The sequence below is a fragment of the Diospyros lotus genome, chromosome 4 (assembly GCF_014633365.1).
Source record: "Diospyros lotus cultivar Yz01 chromosome 4, ASM1463336v1, whole genome shotgun sequence".
Taxonomy (NCBI): Eukaryota; Viridiplantae; Streptophyta; class Magnoliopsida; order Ericales; family Ebenaceae; genus Diospyros; species Diospyros lotus.
In genome coordinates this window covers 37109930-37135049 of record NC_068341.1, presented here as the reverse complement: position 1 = coordinate 37135049, position 25120 = coordinate 37109930, and the positions used below count along the sequence as shown (strand labels likewise).

Below are 25120 nucleotides of genomic sequence, written 5' to 3'. Positions count from 1 at the left end.
ACTTTCTAGTAGACATTTTTATTCAAACAATAATTAATTCTATGCCCCTAACATTATTTTGCTAAAATAAAAATAATTATAAAAAATACAAGAAAGTAGGAATGATAGCACCTGATTATGCTATTTTAGTTGCACTTTATGGTGAAATAGTGATAAAACTTGATACTATTACCTACAAAAAAAATAATCAAAATATATGACGTTAAAAACTAACCAATGATATTGAAATAAAATAACAGTAAAACAATGTATCAGTCATTGATATCAATCAAACTAGTAAGATAAATAAACTAACCAGAAAAGGAGTTATTGCTGTCGATAGAACTGGTGTGCTTATGCGGCCGTGCGACAAGTGGCAATACGATCAAATGAGAATCAAATTGAAGCAATAGAAATTGTGTATGATATATATATATATAGAGAGAGAGAGAGAGAGAGTCTAAATGAAGTAATAGAAATCATGCATGTATATATATATATATATAAATAGAGAGAGAGAGAAAGAGAGAGAAAGCTTCAGAGAGAAGACTTGAGAGCTAATTGCAGCAACAAAATCGCACTTGTATGTAGAGAAAAAGAAAAAGCCAAAGCAGAAAGAGAGAAATGGGCGTGGGCGAGTATTTGATCCTTTTATATATATTTTTCTTCCTCCATTCCGTTCCAAATCCAAATCAACGGGCTAATTAATTTCTTATTGTTACTTTTCAGTTGTCACTTTTGCTTCTGCTGTGTTTTACCTTCTAAAGTTAAATTATTAAAATATTAAAATAGGGATTAGGGACTGTGCGCATGCAAGAGGCTCTGGCTCAATGTTTCACCATTTATTTCTTTTTTTAATTTTTTATTTCACTTCTCTCTCTCTCTCTTATGACTCACAATCACATTTATTGCGCGTCACTGTGGCAGCACGCTGCTTGCTGCTCGTCTTAGTAAGGTGGCTGTTGTACTTATATTTTTTGACTATATTTTTTGAGGCCCAACCAACAGCTGCTATATTTGTTAGGGGCCCCAAAAAATTGGGGGCCCTAGGCATAGGCCTCAATGGCCTATGCCTTGGGTCGGCCCTGAATGTAACAGTGGTGGTGGCAGTTACTGGTAGTTGTTGACGGTTGAGGGCAGTTTAGGCTGCATCTCTTTGTCTTATCTAGCAGCTTTCATCATCTTCTCCGGCTGAGGGGCCTTACGTTTCTGCCATGATCGATTAGACATGGTTTTATGTCTTCACCATGATTGGTCGTGGCTTTTGGTCTTTACCGGTCATCTCCGTTGTGGTTCATCTTTTCTCCGGCTTACTATGGCAGCAATGGGCATATGGATGTTGACATGACGAATGGCCGAAGGAAGGCGCTACCTTTCATTACGCGTAGTCGACAACCAAAGCTTCTTGTCTTGTATATAGCCAGCAGTGGAAAGTTACCAATGGAGGAAGAAAAAGCCGAAGGTGATGAAGATGCAAAAGAGGAAGAAATGAGTGACGGTGATGGAGGTAGTGGCGATTTAAGAAGAAGAAACCCTAGGCTGCCTTTTAAAGGATGGGTCTAACCCATTTTGGAAAATGGATCAAGTGACTCGACCCACTATTTGGGTTCTTAATCTAGTGTGCTGCAACGAATCCAAATAGATCTGGGTCGGGTTGACCCGACCCACTGAATCACCCATTAATAAATTTAAAAAAAAATAATTTTTATGAAGGCCATTTTAGGCAATTATGAAGAGTGCATGTATTATTGTTATAGTTGATAGTCACCAAAGTGACCATCTAGAATGTTTCACATGCATAAATATCAATTGCAATTATAAAAAATGCATGTATTATTGTTATAGTTTGTTAGTTGCCAAAGTGTCCAAATTAGAATGTTTCAGAGGCATGAATAACAGCTTATCTATAGTATTAAAATGCCTATTAAGATATTACATGGATAAATTGTGTTTACTAATTGTTAGACCTTCAGGATTTACCCAAAGATAAATTATTAATCATGATTAGTGAGTATAATCGAGGTGTATTAGTATTTTAATGAAATGCATTTGTGTATCCAAAGATATCAAATGTATTTAGTTAGAAATATCTTATTCACCTATTAAGGATACTATATGGCATTTATTTATGATATTGTATAGCAAAGGAGAATTATTGTATATTTAATGTTTTAATATCTGAATCTATTTAGAAATTGATTATGAGCATTTATTATGCAATTGTTACAATCCAGTCTCAAGCATATTTGTTACTCTATATAATTAATGGTGTGAGCTTCTCTTAATGAAATGATTTCATTAAGTTAATTTTCACTTAGGGGTTTTGGATCTTAACTTGACAATCGCTAGTTAATTTTCATATTTGTTACAAGTTATGTCTGATGTTTCTTAAGATGACAATCGCTAGTAACATTAAGTCAACCATTTCACAAATAGAAAATGCAAAAGAATACATGAAGTTTGTGAAAGAACGTTTTCATTCTGCAGACAAATCATTGGCTAATACTCTGATGGCAAAGCTCAGGACCATAAAGTTCAATGAGTCGTGAACTATGCAATAGTACATTATTGAGATGATTAATATTGCAGCAAGTTGAAGTCCCTGAGATTAACTGTGGAGGATTCCTTTTTAGTGCAGTTCATCTTGAACGCACTACCTTCTAAATATGGGTCATTTCAGATTAACTACAACACTATTAAGGATAAGTGGAAGGTGAATGAATTGGCCAATACACTTGTTCAAGATGAGAGAAGGCTAAAAAATCATGAAAATCACTACGTTAATCTCGCTGGACACAAGGCTGGGAAAGGAATGAAAGGAAAAGATCACCAATTTAAGAAAAGAAAGGGTATGCTAATGCTTCTTAGGCTGGAAGAAAGGAATGCAAAAAGGATATATGTTATTTCTACAAAAAGTTATTAAAAGACTACCTGAAACATAAGGCATGGTTTGAAAAGAAAAGTAATTTGTATGTTTCAAATCAAACTTAAGTGAAGTTCCTTATAATACCTAGTGGTTAGATTCTGGTGCTATGTCTCGTGTGTTTAATATGATGCAGGGATTCATTACGATCCGAATTACTAATCCAACGGAAGATTTTCTATTCGTGGGAAATCATATGAGAGCTCCAATTGAAGGCATAAGGACTTACAAGGTGGTCTTGGATACTGGTTATCACCTAGATCTATTAGAGACTCTTTATGTACCTTTAATTTTTATGAACCTTATTTCTATTTCAAAGTCGGATATTTCTGGTTTTAATGTAAAGTTTGGATTTGGTAGTTTTAGTTTATTTAAGAATACTAGGATTATTGGTTTTGGTGTTTTTATTGATAGTTTTTATAAATTGAAACTTAATAATGTTTTTGCTAATTCTCTAGTTGTTGTGCATCATAACATTGGAATTAAACGTAGCATGTTGAATAAAAATTCTACTTATTTGTGGCGCAAGCATTTGAGTCATATATCCAAATAAAGGATAATGAGATTAGTAAATAATGAAAATTTGCCTAACTTGGACTTATTGATCTCAGAATGTGTGCGGATTACATTAAAGGTAAGCAAATTAAGCAAGTGAAGCACAATAAGAAACAAACCACATGAAGTACCCAACTTCTTAAACTTAGTACACACTAACATTAGTGGAACTTTTGACACTCCAACACATAATGGAAATAAATATTTCATCACATTTGTAAATGACTTTTCACATTATGATTATGTTTATTTGCTTCATAAAAAATCTCAATCGGTACATGCTTTTGGAGCTTACAAAAAGAAGGTTGAGAGGCAATTAGACGAGAAGATAAAAGTTATCAAATCTGATAGAGATGGTGAATATTATGAAAGTATACTGAATTAAGTCAATGTCCAGGTCCACTTGCTAAACTTTTCAAAAGTCATGGCATATGTGCATAGTATACTATGCCAAGCACAACCCAACAAAGTGGTATAGCAAAAAGGTGTAATAAGATATTAGTAGATATGGTTCGGAGTATGATGAGTAACACTTAGTTACCCAAGATTCTATGGATGTATGTGCTCAAAATTGTAACATATTTGTTGAATAAAGTTTCAAGTAAGGCTGTTGAAAAGACTCTTTTTGAACTGTGGACAATGATCGAACATTAATGGATATGATTCAAAGTATGATGAGTAACACTTCATTATCCAAGTTTATGTGGATGCATAAGCTCAAAACTGTAACATATTTGTTGAATAAGTTTCCTAGTAAGGTAGTTGAAAAGACTATTTTTGAATTGTGGACACTAAGGAAATCTAGCTTAAAGCACTTGCATGTTTAAGGTTAATTAGTGAAAATGGGGGTATATAATCCATATGAAAGGAAATTAGACTCTCGAACGACAAGTGATTATTTTATTAGTTACCTTAAGAAGTTTAAGAGGTATATATTTTATTGTTCAAACTATAGTTCCAAAATTATGAAAACTAGTAATGCTAGATTTCTAGAGAATGGTGAATGTTATGAATAACTATCTTAATGGATAATAACTTAAAAAAGTAATCTTTTAAGTGTGATGGTATGATCACTATTAATTTTGACTGTCCATTAAGCATGTGAACTATTATAAATAGAGTCGCCATGTTACTCATTTTAAAGTAATTGTTCAAGAGACCAAGAAATCAATTCATAAAGAATGTCTCCTCATTCTTTTACTTTACTTTATTCTCATTTTATAAGACAATCATGAAAATAGAGTTTAAAGCCCTTTTGGTTCTTTGAATTTTTTATTGCTTTAATATATATATATATTATAAATAAATAAGGTGTTTTAGTGCTATAAAATTCTGTTAATAAAATCAGCTTTCCAAAATATCTTTTATATATATTTTTTTAAAAACAAAAATAAAATCTACTAATAAGATTTAAACTCATGACTTTCATATAATAACATACTCAAAGTTAGCACCATATTAAATCTAATCTTCATTTAAATATATTTAAAAATATAAAAATTAAATTATAATCGTCAATTGTCATCCAAAAAATTTTTATTTAAAATCTTTTATTTTTTAAAATACATGGGCATAGCACGGAGTGCACCTCTAGTATTATATAATAAGCAAACACTAAATTTTGGTGTTATGAAATTTTGTTAATAAAATACTTTTTTAAAATATAATTTATTTATTTTAAAAATAAAAATTAATTACATTAACAAAATTTAAACTCATAACCTCTAAATAATAACTAATTTTTAAAACAATTTTATCATTATACTAAGGCTCTTAAAAAATTTAAAATTTAAAAAGTTATTATCAAACATCACTTAATGAACTTTTATATAATTTTTTTTTTTTATATAATATGACTCACCCCCCAATATATATGTACATATATGTAATATATATTATACATATATACATATGTATAATACAAAGCTATTTATATTTATATATTTGAGTGATTGAATTTTACATTTTCATATATAATAATTATTTAAACACTTAAATTTTAAAAAAATCATTTCATGTAATAAAATTTAAAATATAAACATTTCATATACCAAATGCAACCTAAAATTGACTCTCCTTTGCCCTAAAAAACAAAAGAAATAATTCCTTCACCCTGGCTTCGTCCTCGTTATTACATGATCTGCCAGTGGGTGGCCCGGCCTGGTCAACTGGCCCATTGAAAAAACTCTTTTTTTTAAAAAAAAAATTAATATATATTGTTTAGAATTACCACTCTTACGGGGTTATTTGCCACCCGTGTCTTCGATTTCAACAGAGAAAATAGTCGCAAGTGGAGATTTTGTCTCACTATGCAGGGCAAAGAGTCGAACCCATAATTAGAGATGGCAAATGAGCGGGTTGGGCCCGCTTGGCCAACCCATTTGATGGGCCGGGCCGAATTTGGTCCCCGAGAAAGGCGGGGCAGGCCTTGGCAATGGAAATTAGGGCCCAACACGACCCTGTAGCCCTTAATAAATGGGCCAAGGCAGGCTGGATCGAGGTCTGCCCATGTGTCTATTGAGCTGGGCCGGCCCGCGGGCCTGACTGTTTAGGCTAGCTCGTGATCTATTTATTTTTAATTTTTTAAACATAATTTCTTAAACATTTTTTTTCTCAAATACAACAAATATTTTTTAAAATATATTTATAAGTAAACAATATTTACAATAAACATAACTTTTTAATTTTTATGTTTGTAAAAATATGTTTACAGTAAACATAATTTTACAAACATAATGTTTAAACATAATTTTTATATTTAAAATATATTTATAATTATTAATTACAAATATAATTTTTTTAATATATTTTTGTGTGAGCCAAGGGTCATTTGGTGGGCCGACACACGAGCCATTTTGGTGGGCCAAGCCAGGCCATGAGCCACAAATCACTGGCCCAACATGACCAGCATTCTTTTGGCCAGCCCGACCCATCTGCTATAGTACTGGGCCGGGCCAGGCTGTGAAACGAGCCACCAACCCATTTGCCATCTTTATCCATGACTTACTGTACGAATCCTAACTTATTATGATTCAATCTTAATTTATTATGATTCAATCACTTGACATGTGCTCTAAAGACAAATTTAGTATATATTACTTTATCATATTGTTTGTAAATCTTCTTTACTTTTTTTCAAATTATAACCTTATATTTAATGTATAAACCTTTATTTGCCAATGTCTCATAATAAAAACAAATTAAGAGCCCCATCAACATGATTCAAAGTAAACGATACAAAGTTTGAGTATATTAATTAAATTCTTATGATAACATTTATCTCGTATAAAGGTATGAATTAAATATCTTATTTTATATGTATAAATTATAAGTGCAACTGAATTTACCTGACACGTGAATTAGAAGGAAGGCCACCCATTCCAAAACTAATTAGGCGAAGTTAAAATCCTAAGTTATAAAAAAAACAAAACAAAGTGATGTATTATTATAAAAAATATTGTTATTTTATATCTAATTTTAACCTTTTAAATAACCTGTGATTTTTTTATTATATGATCTTCAATAAAAATAATAATAATAAAATATACAATAAAGAATTTTTTCCCGATTCTATTAAAAAGTTAAAACTATGTGCCAAGCAGGCCAGATACGAAGCCCAACCCAAAAGGACCAATATTAGCTGCGGCGCACCCAGCCCGAATGCAGCTAACCAGCCCGGCAAAACAGGTCACGCTGGCCCAACATTGCCGTTGAGCATAGCGAGCATGTACCGACCACTGAGGAGCTAACATTTGTAACATTAATGTTAAACTTGTTGATATCCATATGGAATTTATTTTAATTTTATCGAATTATTCGTAATTTATGTTAATGATATACTAGGAAGCCAATAGAAAAGAAACCGATTGAAAATAAAAGAAAGAAATCGAAACGATCGTCTGTCTGCTCAGGAAACATGAACGTTTCTTCTCATAGATTTTTATGCAAAATCTCTGAAGTCTGACATGTGAATTTTTTCCATGGTTCATCACAGCAGAATCCCATAAACTGTACACAAAGACAGAATAATAATAAATTTGAGGCAAAGAAACAAGAAGAAAGCAAAATATAGAGAACTGTTCCTCAAGCACGGATCCCTGATGTAGCTCTCATACGTAAAACAAGTGTCCAATCATGTACTACAGTCGGAATAGCGTATATTGCCCGTAAATCAGGCATGTAATCACAGAGCGCATCAAGTCCCTATTGGAAGAAAATTCGATAACCTAGACTGAGAAAACCCTAGTTTTTCCGATAAACGCAAAAGTAATAAATTTTATAAAGAGGATAAATCATACAGAGATCAGAGTTTGGTGAAGATTTATCGGTCACGGTTGAATCTGAAACACGGACCAAATGAAAACTCATCATATCTCGCATTTGATCTAAAAGCGAAAATTAATTGATTCCATCGGAAGAAAGTAAAGACACAGAAAATTAGGAACATATAAACAAATGATGCAAAATGTATATAAAGGAAAAGAAAATTGAAATCATCAGAGACTTAAATACTAGGAATCATGGATCGGAATCCATCATATTGTTGCAGTTTTTTCTCATCCTTTGATCTCCAATTCATTCAGACCAAAATGAAGGAACAACACACACACAGAGAGAGAGAGAGAGAGAGAGAGAGTTTGGGGGAAGAGAGAGGGGGGGGAGGGGGTAGGGGCCAGGGGAAACCATAGAAGCGACATAGAAGAACGCAGATGTGGAAACGCAGACGTGGAGACGCAGCATACAGGGAAGGGGCTTGATGAGTCAGTTTATATAGAGAAAACAAGAACACAACATAAACCCTAGATGGAGCGGCGGCGAGCACCTTGCTTGCGTTATGACGATGCCGAAGGAAGCCGGACCGAACCGGCCCGGCCCACACCAGCCTGCTTTGCGTTGCCGGCCCAAAACTCCATTCAAACCCAACCTAATTTCACTGAATTTATGAACTTTTAGGGTGACTTCTCTTTAAATTTGAAAGATGGTTTCAACATACATAAATGTAGATAAATGAAAATAAGCCCCGTCCCGTTGAAAACATGGCTAATAATACATGAAATACATTAAAAATCAAAATACCCATTAAAAAAGAGTAGGAAAAATGTGCTCACTACTTCACAAAGTTTACACTAAAGTAGGCAATATCACTAAACTTCTAAAAATATCAATGCCATCCACAAGATATATAAACGCTGCTATATTAACCCTGTGTTGTTACTCTGCTCAAGTTAAATTTTGGATAAAGTGCTAAATGAGTTATTGGACTTTGAATTTGAGGTCAATTTACTATCATTTCAACAGAACTTGAGTCATTGTACTATTAAATTTGGTATCAATTTAATTGCTATACTTTAAAAAGTGTCAAATAAATTATAGTATTTTTATATCTACGACATATTAGCTAAAATTTATGTCTTTCTAATGTACAATGATTAATTTGACCTTGTCTCTTAAATTATAATAATTTATTTAACCATTTTTAAAGTATTGCCTCTAGGACTAAAGCATAGTGATTCTTGTAGCATTTCCACCCTTAAATTTAGAAATAACTAAAAAATATCACCATCTTTTCTAGTCTCACTTTATATCTCTTTCTCTTCTTCATATTTCTCTTGATCTAAACACACGCACACGCACACTAGTTTTCTCCTTTATTATTTTTTTGTTTGGCGACAATGACAATGGCATCGACAACCTTCTCCTCTTTCTCCCATCTTTCTTATTCTAAATATGAGTGGGTTCAATGTCGCAAGAACACCCAAACACCAAACACCCAATTTTGATGTTCTTCAATTGGTGTTATGTGAACTCTTAATGCTTTGTGTAATAGTAATTTTAAATTAATTGAAAATTAAACCTAAAAATGGATCTAGCGATAATTGGACTTTGAGAAGAATTTATGAGAATCAAAAGTAAATTGATGAAGAAGCATTGTCTAAAGACCATTCTTCCAAATTGTTAAATGGGTCATTTTCACTAAGCGAATGAGCCCAATTTGGACACAGAATTTGAGTAAACTAAATTAAAATGGCCAAAACCCATTATTAGGTCTTGTAGATAGGATTGAGACAAATATGTGGGATTTTGTTTCGTTGAAAAACATTGAGTGAATTGAGAGATTCACATTCAAAGTTGGAACTAACACGAGATGACCAAACCATGAACCCAACTTTGACTTTGGATAAAATAAAAAACGAGGTTAAAATGAATTAAACCAATAAAGGGATTTTGAAGTAGAGGTTATAGGGAGTTTGACAGGGTTTTTGATTCCCAAATTCAATTAAGCGAGTTTAAGATATCAAGCATTAAGCTTGCTAAAAAAAAATCTGTTCGGAACCAATAAATTAGTTCATGAAGCCTACTTTGAACTTCATTTCAAAACGATCAGTCATCATTTGGAACAAACCAATGAATGGGTCTAAAAAAAAATGTTGAGTACTTTGTTAATTTATTAGAATTTTGAATTGATAAGGATATAGGATCATTTCTGTCAATGATGATGATCAAAACAATGTGCTAAAATTAGTATATGTTAGTGAAAATAATCGAGTAATGTATATATATTAATTGAGTAAAATAGCTTTATTAATCAAGTACAAATCTATGATACTTGAGTAAAATAGTGATCACTCATATTAGGTCAGAAATACAATAAATTATATACTTGTAGCTCGATGTCAGGTTGACTATAGAAACTGTTTCTGTACTAAGACCAAATTCACCTCACGTCGTGGTGGGCCTAGTCCGTCCACACCTAGCATGCAATCTAGTATATCGTCGTGCACTTCTTCTCATGCTAGACTGATGATTCTAACTCACTAGCTCCCGTGTGTCTTTTCCCCACGTGACACTCATGCCCAACTAAATTTCTAAGACAGAAGTAGAAAAAAACAAAAGAAGCAAAGAATACTGAGAGCAAAAGAAAAAGCTAAGCAGCAGCCTTCTGTAATTTCTAATTGCCTCTACACATCCAAAATTGATCTGCCGGTTGCCTTCATCAATCGCCTTAATTTTGCACCACATGGAACGCACCAAGAGAGACAGCAGCACTAGGAATCCACTCCTGTCCATTAGCTAGTCAACAATCGAGGCAGTTGACTACTAGAGTTAAGGTAGTCGACTCTTAATGCTCCAGTCCGCCAACTTTTAATGCACTGCCATCATTAACATTTAATGACATATCTGAGACACAATGGGTACATAGTGTTAATATTAGATATAACCCTATATGGTGTGTGACTTTCTAGGTTCAATGCCTGCTAACAAACAGATAACACCAAAACTTGTTTGGCACTGGCCAACACCTTGACCCATCACAAGAATCTCTCCATATCCTGATGATGATCTAAGAGGTCTTGAGAAGCATCTAGTAGTGGTTTAAAACAATATAAAAGACAATAAAGTCTAACTTTAGTGAGTATATTATAATTAACAATTATTGTGTGCTATAATCATTCCATCACCTAACGTCCTAACTTAGCGAGAGTCATGAAATGATAAACTCACAAACTCAATAACTATATGTCAGATCTTATTAGAATGACTAGATGACACTGTGAGAAATAATAGACACGCAAGATGATGGGTGAATTGGGTTTTCAAAGGCTTTTTAGATTTAAAGGCTTTTGTGCAAATGAAACTATTTGGCCTTTTAGAATATTTGAAAGATGAATATAAGAGATTTTATTGAAAATTTAAATTCTTGGAGTTTTAAGAAATAATGATATAAATATAACTTGAATGACAGCGAGCTTTGCAAAATCAAATTATATTGCTGTAAATGAAAACTTTGAATGCTGGAAATAAAAATTAACTTGATGAAATGAAATTAATAAATATAAATAATGTAACACACATAGATTTATAGTGGTTCGACTCAACTAGCCCAATTCACTCTATTGACTCCTTACCAAGGATTTTAACAATTCACTATAACTTTTGCAGGCTCAGCTATAATTTCAGTTTTTCATAGGTACAGCTGTAACCTATACTATTCACTAATTTAACGGTAACCAATTATTAAACAACTTTTACAAGGAGTAGTTGTAACCTCTTACACTTTGCTTTTTAAGGGCTCAAGCACTAACCCAAAAATAGAAGTAAGTTTTCAATATAAACACTTGAAAAACTTTTACAATATAGAATTTAAAGAATGAAATTAACTTCTCACGAAGAAAATAGAGATAAGAAGAATGCAAAGAATATAAACACTATTTCTCTATTTTTTCTTATTGAAGATGAAAGCTTGAAGAATCTTTTTGTCTCAAAGCAATGGTAGGAAAGCATTAGAACAATAGTCTTGTATCTTCATCTCCTTTTATACTTGTTATCAAGAGAATGAAATCTACAAGTACAACCCTCTTTTTTCATAAAATAATTATTAAAATATTCACAAATCAAGATAAATGATTGAGGAGAAATTTAGAGTCTTTTTGGAGCCTAAACGGTCAAAACTATGCATTAAAAGCACTTGTAATAGCTAATTCAACGACTATAGATTTCAACTTCAGCACAAAAATAATCGACTAATATAGGTCTCTACTCGAAGTAAGCATGGTCTCTACATGATTAAGCTTTGACTACACTCGATTATACTCAAGAGCTACTTGATTATACAGAGATATGCATAAAGTACTTGATTATCACTCACAAATAATTGATTATACATCAATTTTTACTCGATTGCTCCTGAAAAATACTTGCTTAAAGGAGAATAAAACCTTATAATCTTTGTTCAATTAAAATCACTCGACTATTGAATAGAGATATTTGACTATAATACAAGATTTTACTTGATTTTGCTTATCTCTTAGTCGATTAAAAAGATATAACACTCAACTATAACTTTGATTGCTTGATTACTTTTGATATAACCGAAACTTACAATAAATACTTGATTACTAATAACATTTACTCGAGTAATATTCAAACATACTTGATTTATTCTATGTCTTACTTGACTATTATTCAAACAACATATATTATTTCGAATATTATCATCAAAATAGTTACTTCACCAACACTTAAATATCATAAGCATTAAGCTTGACTATAAAACACAAGTTTCTCATCAACATCAACATCTAAATAAAATAAATTTTAAGCTCAAATAAACACAAGTGTTGTTTGTGATAGTTGGCTAAAACTAACTTTTCAATTACATTCACTTGGTTACATAGAAAATCTTAGAAGATAAATAAGATATTCTTAAAACACATGACTTTGATAACAAGTTGAGAATAATATATGATACTCAATTAAAAAGAAACATTTCTTTACTGATCCAAGATAAATTATTCTTCTTAGCACACAACATGGCACATAAAGATGCAGTATACAGATTCACAATTACTTTATGAAACATACTCACATGAAACACACATAAGTCAAGTAATTTACTTACTACTTGACTGGAATAAAACACATAAAGCATTACAAGTATGTTGAGCACAAAATATATTACTTAACAACAAAGCACATCATTTAGTATAAAGATATTTTAACTTAAGCATCATGAGAACTCATTTTATCAAACAAGAGCACACATAAGCTTAATCAAAGCATATATGACTTCTAAGCCATCATACACATATACTATTAATGCATGTTTTGAGTAATTTTTGAAAGATAGACATTTTATATTTTTATTACTCAAATACATTGAACCTAAACTGAATTCTTAAACTAGACAAACAACACTTCATTCATCCTAAAAAGTTCCTCAAAAGATCCTTTTAAGATTTTAGGACTTGAGAACTTTAGAAATTGAGACTCTAAGAAATAGAACTTAGAATCACTTGCCTAAGTATATACACATTTGTTCAAGAGCAAAGATGTTTGAAACTTATAAATAAAACTCGTTGTTCCTAGATTTAAGAAATGCTTCCACATAATTTGAGTGCTTAAGATATTCCCCAACCTTTAGTTTACTCTAACAATTTTGAGGTCCACACGACACTCATGCAATATGGATACTTAAGATATCTCTTGAGATCCTAGAACAACTTATTAGCATATTGATAAACAAAACAAGCTTGATCACAAACAAGCATATTAAGGTTTTTAAGACAATCTTAACAAGAAGGATAAGACAATATAAATTCCATGACTCAAAACTCAAGTAACATCCCTTGAGTATTTGATTATTTATTCAAAAATCTTGATATCTAACACTTAAATATCATATATAAAATATAAAAACATTACTATTAAACTTTGAATAATGTTGCCACATAAATCACTTAACATATCATGAGTTAGAATACTCAGGTATTATCTTTAGGGTGACCCCAAAGACAGGCATAATAAAAGATATATCAATAAAACATATGGCTAAAACAATGTTAACACATATAAGAACATTAATAGATAAAACATACTAAAAGCTAAACCTATCAAGGTTCATTGACCTTATATATTCTCAAAGTAATCTCAACATATATTCTATCAAAAATAAATTTCACATATATTAAACCTATCAAAACAAGCATAACAAAAACATATGAGGTCATTAAAGTTTTGGCATAATGCAATCATTATCAAAATATTCAGAACATGAAACTCAATAGGCACCTCAGAAAACACATTTCCTAGTAATCAATCTGTCTTGACTAGAGACTGTATTGTTATACTAACAGTAGACCGCATAGGACGTTCACCTCATTAATAATGACAAGGGTAATAGATCATATTTTTGAACACTTATCTCCATATACTAGTAATACGGAACTACATAAATGAACCCCCTCACCTTGCAATTGGATGGTTCGGCGCATAAGTAAATCCCGTACACCAATACACAAGATAATTGTGTCAGTTCAAGTCTAAGAATCAGTTACACTATCACAACTTAGATGACATGATCATTATCCATAATACCATGTAGTTAGTTATCAATGTCACATTCAGTGCATTATTTTCCAACAACCACCCACGAGTTTTCTAGAGATATCCCCATGTCATATGATATGTAACTCATCACCCCTTACCATCAGTAACTTATACTGATCAAGGGTAGTAAACTCTGTACTAGTCCATGCTTGACTAATCAGAATCCCTATTCGATTAATCTAAGGACTAAGAATCATTTAAAAAATCATGTCACTAGCGAATCTTGTCACACAATTTTAATACCTTAAGAATAAGACTCTCAGACAGGAGATTCATAGACTCATTTATATAATAAATTAGAGAGTTTATGAATAAAGATAAACTTGCATGTTGTTAATATATACAAAAATATAACAAATGTATTTATTACAAGCCTATTAGACGTCATCTAAATTTAGCATTAAGACACACAACACAAATAGATAGGGGTTGTCCATTCTTTCTTTCTTTTTTTTGTCATTTGTTGTTTGTTAGTAAAAATAATTAGATTTTGATTTCTAATTTTTTTAAAGCTTGACCACTTCCATATACAATGAACAATGAACAAACCTAGATATATATTCACAAAAATGAAAATGAAAAAATAATATTTTTCTAAAAACTAGGTATAAACAGTTCCAAAACTACTTCTCTAATCTATTTTCGTGGTTCACTGCATATCATCATCATTAGGAAGTGATAATTTTAACTTTGGGAACATAATTATAATGGCATGTGCAAGCAATGACATTCGTATGGATATGAAAATGGTGCACTTTTCAAAGAGAAAAACTAGTTGGTATAGTATTTAATTTCTATTATTTATATAATTATTTATTTTAAGACCAAAGACACTCGTGCTTAAGATTATGTACATAATTATGTTTCATTTTAACGTTTCTATGAGCTTAAACAAAATAATAGTCGTTTAAATTATATTTTCTTGCAAAATAAATTTTATTTTTTTATTATTTTAACTATACAATGTAAATATAAATATATATATATATATATTAATGAGACTTGGTGGATATGCAATAAAACCATCAGAAGACTTGTGGCAAACATGACCCCACATTTTCACATGTGGCTAGAAACTTGAGTTGCGGCTACTGATCACTTCAGCCAATAAATGATGGTTGCTTTGAAATGTGACATTTTTACCCTAAAAATGTTCTACTTTATCTCATGTTTTACCCTACTAGACTTTAAGTTTTACATTTAAGCCCCAAATTTCGTTCAAGTTTCTTCAAGAATTTGAAATTTATTATTAAAAATGCATGATTTAAACTCAGTGCATGATAGCCCCCAAAAAAGATTCATTGAGATATATACTTGACTGCACTCTTACCCTGTAATTAAAGTACAAAATAAAATACAATAAAAATTTTATATTTTTTTTCTTTATTTTGATGAGAGGTTTATACTCATCAGTGTACGAGTGCAGTTGTAGTTCAAATTTAAATTTATATTTTCTAGATGAGTTCAGGTCGTTCACTGAGAGATTTATTTATGACAAAATAAAAAGAATGTCACACACAAACACGCGCATTTGGACAAATTGGCAACAAAGTTTTTTTATGATTTTTTTAGACAACGTAACTAAGAAATAAAGTAAGACAGAAATTGAAATAAATACTAAACGTGAGAATATAAAATTGAACAGCACTTGAGTTAAGACAATTTCAACACTAACCCGTTGATTCCCAAACTTTAGCATAAATGATTAGCAACATTAATTTAATTTCAGATATGAGAGTTTGTTATTAAATGCAATTAGAGATGATGATAGTTTTAATTTAAGCAATCCTCATACATGATATGCGGGATTCTAATTTAAGCAATTACCATAAATCTAATTGCAATTAATACACAAAATAACTAAATTAATCATCTAGGTTTGGGTATGATAGCGTTTCCAGTTCTAGTAACTCTCATGCATGACATGAAAGCTCTAAGTTAGGCTTACGCTCCAATCCAAACCTAGTAATTTCTCAATAATCAAGACACACTCATACTGAAATTTAAATTAATGTTACTCATTTAAAGTGCAGCTTTCTTTGGGAATCATTGGTGTTGGACACTGTCCTTGCCTTAATCTAAGATTAGATTTATCTACTCATCTCCATTTAAAAGTTGATTGATAGGAATTTAAATGATGTAATTTAAATAAGAGAATTCAAATGGCAGGAATTAAAATAGCAGAAACTAACCGGCCATTTAGGCGGTGGATAATTAAAAGATAAGAATTAAAATTGTAGAAATTTAAAGGTACAAATTAACCGGCCATTTAGGCGATGGATAATAAAGTAACAATAAATGACATAAGAATTTAAAAGAACAAAGAAATAAAGTAAGATCACAAGAGAAAATAATAAAAAAAATGAGAAAGAACAAGAACAATTCTCAAAGAAAGAATTATAAGGAAATAATTAAACTTTAATTCAAGAATAATAATCACCCTTACAAATGCAATCAAGTGAGCTATTTATAGCCCACAAGATGCAATACAAACCACACAATTTCAATTATTCAACTAGACATAATTATATCTAATGGGCACTCACACACTTAAAATTAAATGGATTTTAGCTATAATACACACCTAATATTAAATGGATTTTAACTAAAATACATATATAATAAAGCACTCATAAAGTTAAATGAATTTTAGCTATAATACACACCTAATAGTTAAATGGATTTTAGCTAAAAAACACACCTAATAAAGCACTCACAAAATAAGTAAATAAATAAAATAAATAAATTTCTACAATTGAGTTTTTGATCTTCATTAGGATTAAAAATAATGCTTAGGCCTTCTCCAAATGATATCTTCCATGGGTTGCTCAAGTTGGGCCTTAATTCTTTTAATTCTTCATAGGCTTTAATTCTTTATTTTTCAATCCAATTTGAGTCCCCAAGCCCACCTTCTTCGTGCCTACAAAAAAAAATAATTTAGTGTTATTAATAAATCATATATTATATATATATTACACATGACACATATATATATTAGATTAGATTATATTATATATATATATTATATGCACGCATGTAATGATGTATATGCATTATATATATATTATTATTATTTTTAAATTTTACTTTAGTACTTCATTTCATTCATTTTTCAATTTAAACTTGCATATAACCATAAAATATATATTAATATCTAATTTAAGCCATTTTTAAGATCAAAAGAATGGTATAATTATAACAAAATTTTTACAAAATTAACTACTAATCATACCTCCAACTTAAACATTGCTAGTCCCTTAGCAATCAGACTATACACCTGCCAAGATTTATTCACAATAACTGTATGAATGTAAAATTTTCAAATTCGAAATCGAAATGCATAAAATCGAATAAGTAATTTAGCATTCTAAATCAGATTTTTTGTTAAAGGTCATACAATCTTAGGAATGGAAATTAGGATAACCAACACATAGACTTACTCTCTCGAAGTTTTGACTTCAAACCTTACTATGGATTTTCTCTCCAATAAAAATGATTTCTCAGGTGTACACACAAAGGGGTGCACCGTTGTAAGAATAAATGCAGAACAAGTTCAAAACTCGGTGTCATCCCAAATACAAGGAACGTATTTTCATGAAAGAACAGGGAAATTGACATAGTTTCATGACTAGAATAATGCTCTAAATGAGTAACTTCTGAATTTAAACATGATTCCCTACTCCAAACTCGAATTCTGAGATCACATGATTTATAGTATCAAGAGGGACCAGACTAGGTTGTAATGGGGCTATGAATTTAATACGGGTTGTCAAAGAAAAGGTAGAGTGTGCAAAGGGTGTGTCGGAATTTTTTTTTTGAAACAATTGTGCTGAATAGCTAAGAGAATTTTTCTCTTCTTTTTTTTCACTTTTTTTTTAAAAAAAATATGAAAATAGCTAGATAAACTAATTCCTAAAAACACACCAGATTAGACAAAATTCATATAATTATGGGTTAAATGAGGGTAACAAAAAAAGTTGTACTATAATTGGCTCAAATGGGCTAGCAAGAGAGGTTAATATAAAGAAAGAAAAAGGTTAATAGGTTCAAAATGAAAGAAATTGATCCCCCTATCATGCTTCTACAAAATGATATTAATCAGTCATCTAATTCGGAGTTTGAAACCAGTCAAATTCTTCCGCTATCATACTAGATATTCAAAGCGAATTGATATTTTGAAGCCATTGAAAAGATGAGATAAACAATAAAGCATATTTAGAGTAAGTGTTATTTCACTCAGAATTAACGGTTATTAGGCTCAAACACTCGCTTGGGTAATAGTCTCCACTTCTGTTGAGGGATCATACAGTGTACTAATCAGCTAATTACTGTTACTTTTGACTTTATGACCGATAACCAATTTTTAAATTTTGAATATCCGATGAATGCAAATTACTTATTTTAATGCATATACATTTTCAAACACTACAAAAAAATCAGCATTTAGCGGCGGTTTTTAATTTTAGTGGCGGTTACAAAACCGCTGCTAAAATTAATAAAAAAATTAAATTATTAATTTTAACTGCAATTTTGAAACCGCCGCTAAAATTAAAATATTATTTTTTTACGGCCTGCACAAGCCAGCCCGCCCCGCGCCCGACCCGTCCGCCCTGCCCTTGTGCGCCACGTGGCTGCTTGTGCGCGTGTCACGTGGCGATGCTGGAAATTAAATCTAGCCATGCTCTCCCCAAGTTTCGAACCCGAGACCACTTATGCGCGTGCGCGCGAACCACCTGATTTGCGAAGAAATCCTTAACTTATATGCATATATATATATTTATATATATTATATACTAATCTAACAACTAATTTTCAGAATTATATTTTATATTTTTTAATATATATTAAAAATATTTATTAATTGATTATTTTTAAAAGAATAATAGAATAAATTAAAAATAAATTAATTGAGTTAAATTAAATAAATTAATTGATTAAAAAAAAGAAGATTTTATATATTTTTAAAAAATTATTAAAATTTTATATATTAAAATGTTTTTAAATTTATTTTTATTTTTTTAAATTATATTTTTAATGAATTTTGCTATTAATTTAAAGGTAATTTTATATTTATTTTTAAGATTTTATATTTATTTAATTTTTAATTATTTTCTTAAGAAAAATTTAATTTTTTAATGAAAATAATGAATTTTAATATTTCAGGTTTTTATTTAATTTTAATTTTAATTTTATTTTCAATTTAGCGGTGTTTTTCGAAAATCGCCGCCAAATTTAATTTTTTAATGAATTATTTTATTTTATTTTTAATTTTAAATTATTTAATTTTTTTTAAATTTAGCAGCAGTTTCTCAAAAAACACTACTAAATTTATTTATTTTTTAATTTTGCGGCGGTTTTTGAAAACCGTCGCAAATGTTAATTTAATTTTAATTTTAAATTATTTAATTTTTTTAAAATTTAACTGCGATTTTTCAAAAACCGCCGCTAAATTTATTTTCTTTTGAATTTTGCGGTGGTTTTTGAAAACCGCCGCAAATGTTAATTTAAATTTAATTTTAAATTATTTAATTTTTTTTAAATTTAGAGACGATTTTTTAAAAACCGCATCGTCGCAAATGTTAATTTAATTTTAATTTTAAATTTTTTTTAATTTAGCGGCGATTTTTCAAAAACCACCGCGAAAAAGAATTTAATTTTTTTTATTATTTAATTATTTTTTAAATTTAGCGACGGTTTTTTAAAAACCGCAGCAAAAAAACATGTTTTACTGAATTTTGCGGCGGTTTTTTGAAACCGTTGCAGAATTTTAAAGAAACCGCCGCAAAATACCATGTTTTGCGGTAGTTTTTAGAACCGCCGTAAAAAATCAATTTTTTTGTAGTGAAATAAGAAATCAATACATTCATATTTCGTATTGCAAATTTAACCGATTATCAGTGCATAACTCCAAAACTTTAGGAATAACGTTATTTAAAACATAATTTTTTTTTTAATAAGAGCATATAAAGATAATCAATTCACACAAGACTACAAGTAAGTAATAACAACTCACAGTTAAACATTAACCAAATAATTCATAACTAGACCTTACACCCCTAATCCAAATTGCAGTAATAAAATAGGGTTATTGGAATACCTGTAACTCCACGAGTCCATAAATTTACTGTGAACTGCTAAAACTCAAACAAACAAATAAGCATATCATATAGATATATATTTATATTCTCACACAAAAATAAAAATTTCATGCAAGTCATAAGATAAACAAAATACGTCTCAAGAGTACAAAAAGTACTCCTTACTCAACCATCTTATCATAAACTTTCCTAATAACATTCCACAGTTTTTTTAATTAATTATTTATTTTTTTTTTAGGAACACAACCAAGAAAAATCCTACAAATTGTATAATAATTAGATGTGTCTCAAGAGTACAAAAAAAATACTCCTTACTCAGCCATCTTAACAAAGAGTACTCCTCACAGTGATAAATCTAAATTAATCGGACCCCTTTGGCGTTTGTTACTAATTACCTTAGACCAATCTATCCGAGGCTCATAAGGATCGTGCTGTGGAACATAAACGTGTAATTTCTCTAGCAACTCCTCAATGGTAGATGTAGAAATGAGAATCTTTCTTGCTGAAAGAGAAATGAACTTTTGATCCACAGCCTGATCAAGAAAAGAGAGCAACCCATCGAAAAAATGGTTAACATTTAAAAGTGCAATGGGTTTGGTATGGAGATTGCTCTTGGCCCAGGAGATTATACAGAAGATTTCTTCAAGTGTAGCAAAACTTCCTGGTAAAGCAATGAAGACGTCTGACTGATAAATCTTACAAGCCATGCACTCAGACATAGAATTCGTTTCTATAAGTTAACCGCGTGTAATCCCGAAAATATGTGGATCAGCCAAAGGGATTGGCATTACACCTACCATATATGATTTTTCAAGATGTACATCTTGTGAAACACAACCATTCAATCCACGACTTCCCCCTCCATATACCAAATTAATTTTTCGCTCTCTCAATTTTAGGCCAAGTTCGCTTGCTGCAAGTGTATAACAAACATCACTTCCAAGTTGAGAGCCACATAGTACACATATGGTATTGATTCAACGAACTAACTGACCTTCCATTTATGTTTGTTCCTTATGTATGCCCTGAAAAAAGGTTTGGTGATCAAAAGCAGTTATACCAGAATTCAACAAGAAATAAACACAAACAAAAATCATGCATATGTACAAGTAGTTGTGATTGTGGCTCACATTTTCCTCTAGTTTTACGTCCAGAAACGGCTAAAACACTTTCTATGAAGTGGGGATAGGCTTCCCATCCAATTTTCTGATAGATTGGTAAACAAAGTCGTTTTTAGTTAGATTCCCAAGACTATAGCGTTGGTGGTCACTTATGAACTGAGTCTATAAAACAAGAAGTTCTCTTTACACTATTCCACTCGGATGCGTCTCAAGAGTCAATCGGATATCATCCAAAGACTCCTTACTCAGTCCATCATTTATGAAACTAATTTTATCTTCTCGATTTACGGACGTAAACCCCACAGATTTGCATCATGTGTTATAGGTTCATCGAGCATATTTGTAACAACCATTCACTCTTTTCGCACTTCTTTTCTTCACAAAACTACTCTTCCCTGAGCCTGAAAAATGCTTAAAACTAGTTGAAGTTTCACCAGCTAATCGAACTTTTGCTTCGATCAGCCAACGAATATCTTCAGGGATGTTATTACTCATCAACAGCCTAAGTCTTTCACACCTAGCAGCATAATTTTTTTTCAAATCATTCTGCGGGAGAGATGGATAGTACTTGTGAATTTTTGAGAGATAAAGATCCATCTTTTTTTTTTTTAAAGACAACTATAAGAAAAAGTAAAGAACTATAAACTTTACAAAATGGATGAGAGTACCTGATCGGAGAATAGCGCAAAGGAGAGAAGACTGAGCTCAATAAGGGTGTCTTGCCTCATACAGATATGAAATCTCTTATAGAGCAATGACCATCACTATTCTACACTCAGTTCGAGGCATGCCATAATTGTAGGGTGACGTCTGACGTCTCTTTTTTCAACGTTTGGTGCCTCATTTTTTAACATTTGGCAGTGTGCCTCTTTCTTTATAGGGTAGTGTGATTGCACTGCCCGAGAAAAATGGTTACCACCAACGTCAATTATGTCTCTTTCAATTCAATTTATTTATTTATTTATTTTTTGGGTAAATTTTTTTTTAAGGGCCCAATAAAATCATATATACCACACAAAACATTATTATCAAGTCAACCAAAATTATTTTCACAATGGATCAATTTCAAACACTAATAAATTAATTCTTAAGTACACCTTAAGTACACCTTATCCCCTAATTTAAATTGCGCATTGTTCTCAATCGACAATAAAATGATAGAAGATAGGCATACCTGGCTATCTTCAATGCATGAACTCGTATGGAAAAATTTTATTTAGACTATACACAGAGAAACACTATTTGAATAATGCAGAAAAGAAACAATTTATATATATATATATTTATATACTTCCCCTTTTTTTCTTTTTTGTTTTTTCTTTTTTTTTCTATTTTTTTATTTTCTTTTTTTATTTTTTTTTTAATGTTCCAAATCTAGAGACATCCATTTAACCTAAATGGAAATGTAGTCTTTTCATGTCAGATTCCCAGACTATAGGAAACTTCCCTTACTCATCAGATGATGATGGATCATCCAAATCCACAACGCCTTCATTCTCCTCAACACTACCTTGATATGGTTTCAACCTATGACCATTGACTATAAGAAGTTGTCCTGACTCCAGATTTTTTATCTCAAATGCCTCATATTCTGAGATGGACATGATTACAAAGGGGCCGACCCATCGAGACTTCAATTTTCCTAGAAATAGATGCAATCGAAAATCGTACAAGAGTACCTATTGCCCTACCTGAAAGCTTTTTCGAATGATGTGCCGATCATGTAACTCTTTCATGTGAACCTTGGCCAATCGTGCATTTTCAAATGCCTCGTTCCGAATTTCCTCAAGCTCATTCAATTGAAGCTTCCTAGATAGGTCTGTTTCAGTTAAACTCTTGTTGATATTTTGAATTGCCCAATATGCTCTATGCTCAATTTCTACCGGCAGATAATAAGATTTACTGTATACTAACCTATAGGGAAACATTCCTAAAATTGTTTTGTAAGCTGTCATGTACGCCCAAAGAGCATCTACTAGTCTTAAGGACCAATTCTTACGATTAGCAGCAACAGTCTTTTCCAATATGCGCTTAATCTTCCTATTGGCTAACTCGACTTGACCATTGGTTTGGGGATGGTATGATGTTGCAACCTTGTGCAGTACACCATATTTCTTCATTAATCCTGTCACAACTTTATTACAAAAATGGGAACCCCCATCACTGATGATTGCTCGTGACATCCCAAATGGACTGAATATGTTTTCTTTCAAAAATTTCACAATAGTCCTATGGTCATTTGTTCTGGCCAGAATTGTTTCAACCCATTTGGACACATAATCGACAGCAAGTAAGATGTATTCATGACCAAATAAATTAACAAATGGGCTCATAAAATCCATACCCCAACAGTCAAAAACTTCTAACACTTGGATCGGATGTAATGGCATCATGTTTCTCCTTGACAGACTTCCTAACCTTTGACATCGATTGCAACTTGAACAGAACTTATACACATCCTTGAACAGTGTCGGCCAATAAAATCCACTCTGAAAAATTTTTGCAACTGTTTTCTTGACAAAAAAATGGCCTCCATATGAAAGAGTGTGACAGAAATTAATGACACTCTTCTGCTCATGATTGGGTATGCATCTACGGATGATTTGGTCAGGATAATACTTGAAGAGGTAGGGCTCATCCCAAAAGAAGGTTCTGATTTTTCTGAAGAATTTATGCCTATCTAGCTTACTCCAATGGTCTGGGATCAGACCAGTTGCCAGGTAGTTCGCAATGTCGGCATACCAAGGGACAACAGATGATGTAGGAATAACACTCACTTCAAACAGTTGCTTGATTAGTGGTTAATTTTGTAAAAATTTTGTTATAATTATACCCTTCTTTTGATCTTAAAAATGGCTTAAATTAGATATTAATATATATTTTATGGTTATATGCAACTTTAAATTGAAAGATGAATGAAATGAAGTTCTAAAGTAAATAATAATAATATATAAAATTATATATAATACATATACATCATTATATGCATGCATGTAATATATATATAATATAATATAATATATATATATGTGCCATGTGTAATACATATATATAATATATAATTTATTAATAACATTAAATTATTTTTTAGGCATGAAGAATTCAAGTCCATAAAGAAATCAAACCCATGAAGAAATCAAGCCCATGAAAAATTAAAGTCCATGAAGAATTCAAGCCCATGAAGAATTAAGGCCCAATTTGAGCAATCCATGGAAGATATTATTTGGAGAAGGCCCAAGGATTATTTTTAATCCTAATGAAGATTAAAAAACCAATTTATAGAAATCTATTTTTATTTTTTATGTGAGAGCTTTATTAGGTGTGTTTTTTAGCTAAAATCCATTTAACTATTAGGTGGATATTATAGCTAAAATCCATTTAACTTTATGAGTGCTTTATTAGGTATGTATTTTAGCTAAAATCCATTTAATATTAGGTGTGTATTATAGCTAAAATCTATTTAACTTTAAGTGTGTGAGTGCCCATTAGATATAATTATGTCTAATTGAATAATTGAAATTGTGTGGTTTGTATTGCATCTTGTGGCCTATAAATAG

The 25120-nt window shown here is 31.1% G+C and overlaps 1 long non-coding RNA gene, 3 other non-coding genes and 1 pseudogene across 4 annotated transcripts; all 5 read right to left on the bottom strand.

Annotated features, from left to right (window-relative positions):
• Positions 1-7357: 7357 nt before the first annotated feature.
• LOC127800875 (small nucleolar RNA R64/Z200 family) lies at positions 7358-7457 on the bottom strand. The gene has a single exon (XR_008022893.1). It is a non-coding gene; the product is annotated as a small nucleolar RNA R64/Z200 family (small nucleolar RNA).
• Positions 7362-8165, bottom strand: LOC127800161 (uncharacterized). Its single transcript, XR_008022743.1, has 2 exons — positions 7756-8165; positions 7362-7465 (listed from the first exon to the last, which is right to left on the bottom strand). It is a non-coding gene; the product is annotated as an uncharacterized LOC127800161 (long non-coding RNA).
• LOC127800874 (small nucleolar RNA U54) lies at positions 7562-7650 on the bottom strand. The gene has a single exon (XR_008022892.1). It is a non-coding gene; the product is annotated as a small nucleolar RNA U54 (small nucleolar RNA).
• On the bottom strand, positions 7949-8027 carry LOC127800872 (small nucleolar RNA Z199). The gene has a single exon (XR_008022890.1). It is a non-coding gene; the product is annotated as a small nucleolar RNA Z199 (small nucleolar RNA).
• A 2412-nt stretch (positions 8166-10577) lies between the features above and the next one.
• Positions 10578-25120, bottom strand: part of LOC127799821 (uncharacterized) — a 117858-nt pseudogene continuing 103315 nt past the window's right edge.